This window comes from Leptinotarsa decemlineata, unplaced genomic scaffold (genome assembly GCF_025532065.1).
Source record: "Leptinotarsa decemlineata unplaced genomic scaffold, Ldec_3_MD MMD2_tig00026330_RagTag_RagTag, whole genome shotgun sequence".
Lineage (NCBI taxonomy): Eukaryota > Metazoa > Arthropoda > Insecta > Coleoptera > Chrysomelidae > Leptinotarsa > Leptinotarsa decemlineata.
This window is the reverse complement of record NW_027412690.1, coordinates 8,550,016-8,558,858: the sequence shown is the minus strand read 5'-3', so window position 1 is coordinate 8,558,858 and position 8,843 is coordinate 8,550,016. Positions and strand designations below refer to the sequence as shown.

Below are 8,843 nucleotides of genomic sequence, written 5' to 3'. Positions count from 1 at the left end.
ACTGAACGTATTTATCTAAAATAATGATAAATGTTTCTTCACTATCCCACACAACACGATGTAGTGAGTATCCACCGTCAATGTTGTATTTCGTATTAGTATTGTTAATTTCAATATTGACCTGTTGGAAACAATCGTAAATGGCAGACTTCTGTGTTTTACGCATCCCGAGGTCATCAAACAACGATAAAGGGTAGGGAGCCAATTCATATTCAAAATATTTCTCAATTTCATCTTGAAATGCTGCAGTAATACTGATATTCTTATATTTATACTTATGTATACCTACCAATAGAAAAATATTTTTACTTAAATTACAACTTCAGAGATGTATATACGTGGCATACTTATGCATATAATGACGATTACATCTTTTTGACTCGTCGTATCTCAGAAACGGTGGCTCTAAGAAAAAAAGTATTTTTTGTAGAGAATTTTATGATCTACAATTTTTATCTGAGGTTATTTCATGATAAAACTTACCGTTTTCCTGAAAATCGCGAAAAACCAATTTTTTTTCGAGATTTTTGACCTCGAATACATTTTTTTCCAGACATCGCAATCATTCGGAATTTTAAAATCTTATTTTTAACTATGTTTAGAAAAGTTACACGCATTTGCAGCTTATTGTAAATTCATGTACCTTCAATCTTATTTTTTAGTCTAATTTGGTCGGACAAATATACGCTGACATTGCAACTTTGATCCGGTCACTGTACTAAGGTACAAATGCTCAGTATGCATTCTGTGCAAAGTTTACCTATTTAAATATTGTTTTATATTTCTATATCCTGTGATCGTATCAATTTTGATGTCTATGAACTTGGAATATTAAAAGATGGAATTTGGAATACTGAGTGTTTTTGTTTTAGACTATTGAAGTTGAGTTTGTTCAATTCATGTATCCGCTTAAATACATTTGAATTATTTCATGATTATTTTCCATATTTGACAGTATATCCACACTTGCACTCGGTGCTTCATTTCTTTGAAAAAAATTCGGCGATTCACTCTCCCTGCCCACTAACCCCCTCTATCCCGAGTTTCCTTGCATGCATCCTATCGAAGCGCGAATGAACAGACATTGTTCTTCACCGATCCGGCGCTTTTCCATTCATCACGGCAGTTTCCTGTTCGCCATCCAGTATTTCCACTTTCCGGATAGCTGGTTGCGTCCCCGAAATCCGAATGTGTCGAATAAATCCCGGTGATGGCGCCTCAGGATGTACACCCGCTAGTTTTCGGGGGATTAGGGGGTTTTGTCTCCCGGTTTATCGTCCTCCCATCCTGGATATGTTTGGGCGAAGATATTCCAAAAGCGATGCCTGGAAATCTGGGAATTGCTGAGGATGAGTTCAATGTTAGTGTCTTTCAGAATGGGCATTTCGGAGGTCTGAAAAAGAAAAGGTCTGACATTCTTTGCATTTGGGTTGAATGTTGAGGAACACTGGAATTTCAAATTATGGACTAGAAAAATACCTCACTTTCAGACACATGTACATATTTTTGCTGCTTGGTAGCCGTCTGACGTGTCCAGTTTTTCCACGTCTCCGGAAAATCTGCATTCCTAAAATCTCTTGATGGCAACCATTTCAACAATCTATTTCCCTGTACTGTTTTGTACAGGTCCTTCATTGGGTGTTTGTCGTATTCTTCTGGACATAATTTGAGTTGTCAATAAATTCCTTGCTCCCTTTATTTCTTTTCTCTACTAAAGTTTTTTCTTTGGTATAATTTCTTTATTATATTTTTTATTGACCCATTTTCTGATCTGATCCCGTACCTTAGATTTTGGAATCCCAACAACCTTTTTGAGACCCTTATCTGTAGTTGATTATCTGTGTTTGACACACCCATTAACTTTCTCTTGCCTGTAATTCCTGATTGTCCTGGCACCCAGTACAAAGACAATCTCTTCATCAATGCCAAGTGTGACCCGGCTATCTATAAGAATATTGTTCCGTTCAGACCTTGTAAGTTGGAAGATTTCAAGAAGGCTCAATAATCCTCAAGGGATCATGCGTTTTTCCCATGTGTCCCATGACACCCATTTCAACATTCTTGTTTTCTGTGCTAGTCTGTAAAGATCTCTTGCTGGACTATGTCATATTCTTGAGGACTCAATCGATTACATCCCTGTTTTGTTCAGGTGTTCTGTTAATGGACAGTGTACAGTAGGTAGCCTTGTTATTGTTGTGAACCAATCGCTGCTTTGTTGAAACAGTTTCGTTTGATTTCTCGGACGCTCCCTTTATAAAGGATTTCCAGATTTGTTCTTGGGTATGATTTCCCAGTAGCCTTTATGTTTAATGTACCCACTTTCCCGTACCAAAGCCTTTGGTACCTCCACAGCTGGTTCCTGGCAGACCCGTCAGCTTTTTCACTGCTCATGATACCTCGGTATCCTGGCAACCAGTATATAGTCAATCTATTCCTGTCCATCACTTTCCTCACAACATTATCAGACAAGCCTGGATGTCACTTCTGGGCGCAAGATTGCAAACACTTCAGCCTGGAACACTAATGTGTACTGACCTATCAGGTATCTGGAATGAAAATTTCCTCCTGCACAATAACTTCCAGCTACCGTTTCATGTTCGGTTTTCGACCTATTTGTATCGAGCATGTTCTGGGATGATTGTTCGTTCTTCACTCATCCTGGTTTAGGACTTACACCATGTGGTGTAGGGTCATGTGGTTCGAAAACATGTAACATGTTCGTTCTTCTCCGTATTCAGAATTTTGTTTTTGCCCGATTCCATGTAGATCGGCGAGTTTCATAGTCTGAATTGTCCCACTCTTGCTTCCTCAATTATTGCAAGATGTAGAAGAGGAAGAGTCAAAAATATCTCCAACACAGCTGTTGGGGTGGTTTTCATTGATGACGTATTTGCACTTTGCTTAGTTTGTTAATAGCGATTGTTTGTTCCATCTTTGACCACCAGACCATAGACACATGTGTTATCATGGGTTTAACCACCATGGTGCACAGCAAGTACATGATGTTTCGCTCCAACCCACATGTTTTTCTAAAGCCAAGACGTTGGTTTCAGGTCAGTCTGGGATCTAGTATAACTCCTAGCCATTAGACCTTCCTCTGACAGCTGTACCTCCCTTTAGCTCGTTCACTTGTATCTCGTTGAATTTTTCAGATTGAATTGACTCACTTTGGCCTTCTCTGCAATCATAAGATGAACAGACGCTATATTAAAAATTTTTTCCAATGCTAGTGTTGATGTAATTTTTATCGATTCTGTTATTCCCAAACTTTACGCCCTACCCATTTTTCTAATACCAGTGCTCGTTTCATCTTTCGTCACTAAACAATAGAAGCACGTATTACCACGGGTTCAACCATCGTCTACTATAGCCAATACAGCATATTCTTGTCTTAGTTCCCAAATCATTTCGCACAATCATATATCCAGCATCGTACTACTTTCGTCTAAATGTTGATTCCAGATCAGTTTGGGATTTAGAATCGCTCCCAGATATTCAACCTACTTCTACTGTTGTATCTCTTCGCCCAGAATGATGTAGAAGAGTTAGTTCCTTTTTATGAAATGTTTGTCGTGTGTGTTCTTCTATCTTCTATGTTAGAACCCCTACAGCTGGTTCGAAGTCCAAAATAAGTACTGCTTCTAAATACTCTTCTCGACGCGAGTATCACCAATCATAAATTAGTTAAGAATATTACTGGAGTTTTTTCCCAACACCACTGTGTTTTTTCCCAACACCACACGTGTTTTGATCACTTGGTGATCGAAACACCTGTCGAGGTGTTAAAAATAACGATTTGGTGTTAGGGAAAAACTCCAATAATATTCATTACTACACCAAAGATTCCAAACAGTGCATCATAAGTACATAAATGTAGTTGATGATCCGTTTCGTCATCCACTCTTCATGGCTTGTTAGTTTGATCGTTATAGTGTGCTAATAGTGTACTTGATGTCATGTGTTCCTCCACCCAGTGCTACTGTTGATGTGGTTTTCATTGTTGTTCCCTTTATTTCCAAACAATCGGTGTTCTCACTCTGTCTAATTTGCTACATGTTTGGTCACCGAACCAAAGAAGCTTATGGTATCCAGGAAAACCACCATTGAGTACAGTCAATACATTATTAAATCTGGTTTTAACCCCTGTCTTTCCAAAGATTCATCTAACCAGCATCATGATACCTTCACCTTTCTTTAACTCATCTAAGTGTTAGTCTGGTCACACCCAGAGGTCGTAGTCCTTTTACCCGGTTTCTTTTGGTAATTGCTATTATAGTATGTGTTTGCATGAGCTGATATACATTTCGGTATAGTGGTTTTGATATAGTAATCTGTTTGCCAAGGAAAATTAAGATGCTGAGGAGATGCATGCTTACCTCGAGGTAGAACAATATAAGAAAAGATCTAGTTATCGGAGAAGATCAAAGTTGCTTCTATAGATACGCAAGGAGCCCATAGACATAGTTTGGAGTGTCTGCATACTAGAGTGATACTAGATTCAGCCTTTTCTCAGACAGACTAATGACATATCTGATTAACTTTTTTCCTGCAGAATTTTTGCTCATCCTGATGGAAAATCTGTCACAAAAATAATTATTTATAATATTTTTTCAAAAAACACTAATGTTACAGGTATTCACTCTGTGAGACGCTTCCATCCATTTTGTGTTCCATGGGTACAGTTTTACATTTTATACGTTGACGAGACAGTTGACAGTCGACAGCTCAACAAACACATACAATCTATAACGCTTCATCAGTTCCCAAGTTTCGTATGAAAATATCAGAAGATTCCGAAGTTTTATCTAAAGACCGTGCACCGTTAAGATATAATTGCTATAATCGCGAAATTGGAAGTGCGGTAATAAACATAAAAATGAGGCTGCCGACCTGCCTCAATACACGGCCGACACTCTTCCGGTGTAAACAGTAAGAGAGAGATAGATAAGTGTGCCAGGGACACACAATATAGCGGATTGTATCGCAAAAATTGTACGGAACGTTCACGGTCAAGGATGATGAGTAATAAAACGTGTTTGTTTTTATGGGAGTTTTTATTCCGAACCGTTCGTCGAACAACGCGATGACAAATGTCATACACGATGTCAGTGTTTGATAGAATTTTGTAGCGGGAATTCCGTAAGTTGTACAATTAGGTTTATTAGTGTTGAAGCAGAGTAGACACATGATTTTATGTCGATGTATTTGTTGACTGGCGAGGTTCTCAAGGAAAAACTGTTTATATGCTCGTTAACGCCTAAACGCAGTCTAGGCTGGGTTCTATTAACTTGCAGTGGTTATTTTGTGTGATTGAAGTTACAATGAAGTTAGCTCGAGCATCAGACCTGCTATAGTCTATTTCCTCAAGGTATGAAGTAATGAATCGTTTTCAAGTAGCTGTTCCATAGGCGTACATGGTTGAGTCGGTTAAAAAGTGAAACATGTAGTATTCATTTTGGACATTCGATGTTGTTGTATGATTTGATATAACGAATCTCAAAAGACCTCGTATATACGGTGATATAGAACACTCTCATCAACTAGTAGACATAAAAAATTTCGGTTTAAAATAACATTATAATAAATTGATGTATGTAGCCGTTACTACGTGCACAATTCAGAAGTCAGTCAGAAAAAGTCTCAAACTTACGTACAGATTAATATATCCCCAGATAAAACAATGAGAAATCATGAAATTTCTAACTTTAACATAGTTTGGAAAAAGAACAGAGGCAATTGCGAGTTTTTTCAGAAAAATCAATGTGGAAGTGGCATTCAGGCCACAAACATGGTTATCTGCCAAAGCTAAAGTGGACAAGATGGAGAAATCTGGAGTTTATAAAGCTTAAGAGTCCGGAGTGTGATAATGTTTTGTTTGAAGGTGATTGACAATGTTTCCATTGATTAGTGGTTTCCATATGTTGCGTATCTCTACGCTAGCTTGGCCGAATATATTGTTGGACAACATGTATGCGGCTTCTTTGAATTTCCTCCTAAACCAGTGTTCCTCCCTGTGTATGATCTCAACTTAGGACCACTCGATGTTATGTTGATGGGCCCACACATGCTCTGCCATTCCTGATTCGCTGTGTGTGTTTCTTGTGCTCGGCAATGCGAACTTTCAATAACCTCTTAGTTTCACCGATATAGGATTTTCCGCACTCACAGGGTATCGGGTAAATGCAATTATTGGAATCGCAGTCCGCGTTTGGTGGCCTGGTTTTCGTGAGGCTGCTACGGATGGTGTTTCCGGATCTGAAGCAGGTTCTGATGTCGTACTTGGACCTTATTCTTTCCGATAATCCTCTGATGTAGGGAAGTGCAAGTACTGGTTGTGAAATTTCAACGAATTAACAGTTTTTCTTGAAAAGAATAAACACATATTTGGCATAGTGATTTTGTCTGAAACTTGACAATTGAAAAATTATCAACTATATAACATTAATGGATATATTATGATTTATAACTCTGGTAAAATTATTCAAAATGATGGCTTAGTAATATTCATTAAAAACACTCTCCAAAGAGCTTATATTTATTTGGCACCTAGACTTTATAATATTATTCCATCTGAAATCAAAAATAATTTCAACATTCACTCATTTAAACGCAAATTGAAAATGTGGATACTGAGACAAGAATTCAGATACATCAATATGTCGACATAAAAAATATCTATTACCCTTTGGAAAACTGAATAAATAAATACTTCCTTGAATTATTACACAATTATCTCTAAGCAAGTTCATATATTTCTTTATTGTATTCTCTTATATCACCCTCTATGTGTATGTATATAGTCTTATTGATCATCCTCATATGAATCTGTATATTATAACCCTCGAATATTACTTCTAATATGTATGTATATTATATGCTTTAGTGTAAATTGTACCTATCCCACGTACAGGCTTGACCTTCTGTGGGTTCCTATATTTATTTACCAAATGTCTTTGTATTTTACATTTGTACATTCCATTTTAGTGAATAAATTATTATTATTAGTTGTTTGGTTCCTTCTCGAAACCTTTCTTCGTATCACAGAGCCCGAAAGCACGGTCTAATAGAGTGTTGATGAGTCCTCGTTTAGTCGATTGATGTTGGGTGGATTCCTGGTTCAGTTACTGTCACGTGTGAGTGGGTTTTCCCACTTAGTCTCGGTTCTCTTCACCAATACGTCCAAGAATGGCAATTCGTTGTGGACTTCCTTCTCCACTGTGGAAGTAATGTAATGGTTTCATATTATAAAAGTGTCGTCAACTTATCTCAACCAGATTCGGGGTTTCTTGTGGGCTTCTTCAATGGCTAGACTTTCAAAACACTCCATTGGCTATCCCATTGACAGTTCCTTATCTTGTGTAAAGAATTCGTCGTTCACTTGGAAATAACAGTTTCGTACACATCATCCTAGTAATTCCATAATTACTTCTATAGATAAGGTAATTATATCTTCCAGATCCCCGTCTTCGGATAGCTTCTTCTGTATGAAGTGCTTCTTCGACCGGAACGTTGGTGTAAAAGCTTTCCACGTCGAAACTGATTACTTGATCTTGCTCTGTGACTTCGATTGCCCGTAGTGGTTCGACAAAATGCCTTAAATTCTTCACGAAAGATGATGTTTTTCCTTGTAATGGTTTTATTATTGGAAGTAAGCATCTAAACAAGTTTTGAGTAGCCGAATCTCAGGAGCTGGTGATCGGTCTGATCGGAATACTCTTCTGTGGATTTTGGGTTGTCCATACAAGTGAGGGAGCTTACTATGTTGCGGTGTTAGCGATGATATCTCCTTTTCCGAAAAATAGACTTGGTGTTTTTTTTAAAATCTGGTACAGCTTCCTTTCAATTGATGCAGTAGGGTCCCGTACGATCTTCGTGTATTGTCCCTGAAGAACCTCTTCGATCTTGTGTTCGTAGAGAGCAGTATCAAGTCAGGAAGGGCCAAAAATTGTGTCCCTCCTCCTTGGCACATCCCCTTTCGCAGGAGAGATGTCGAACTGAAGCCTTCGTCATTCATAATAGATTCAATTGAATTCGAAATCAAAAGTGATTCGATTATAATGAAGACTTCAAGAAATTCAATAAGAAACTTTGGCAGATTTCCATATCGACGTTATCTGGATGATAAGAAATGTTTGCGATTCAACGCTTATTTCATTTCAGAAACCTGGCTGCTCTTCTTTTTCTCCTTGACATTATTTTGTGTTTTCCTGTAATTGGAACTCAAAATATGAACACGTTGTACACAGAACCAATTAGCGACCTTTAACGGGATTCAAGTGACTTCTGCAACAAAACCCGACATGGTCGACCACCCGGTAAGCAATTTAATGCAGCTTTGCTTGTATTTTAATGGGTTTAGAACAGATAAAGTCTCGCGAAGCCGTTGTTTTGCATTCAGACATACGGTGCAATTCAGGTTAATTGTAACTTTAAGGAAAGCAGGTGACTAGACTAACCAGTTTATGAACGATCTAGCAAAGCTTGAATTGTATGTTCTGGTTCTGTTGTGAAGATTAACGGGTACTGAAAGTTTCACTGATGAAAGGAATGTTTGTCCCCAGTTTTCCACCCATCAACGGGTACTGAAAGTTTCACTGATGAAAGGAATATTTGTCCCCAGTTTTTCACCCATCAAATCCATTATTGGTTAGTTATTCTCGAAATTTCGAACTTCATTTTATCTAGAATGAACTGAATTAACACAATACTGAATCTGTAGCAGGTCAATTTGAACCCAATTCGAAGGTTAGTCAAACAAAGATAATATTTTCGAAGGGAATGCAAGACGACACAATTAGGTTCATTTGATGGCAAGATCATTTGAAATGATTGAACAATTTTTC

General features: G+C 37.8%; 1 protein-coding gene across 1 annotated transcript in view; it reads left to right on the top strand.

Annotated features, from left to right (window-relative positions):
* LOC111511070 (Lysine demethylase 3) overlaps positions 1–8,843 on the top strand; it is a 701,967-nt gene that overhangs the window by 60,944 nt on the left and 632,180 nt on the right. The gene's annotated exons all lie outside the window — the stretch shown is intronic.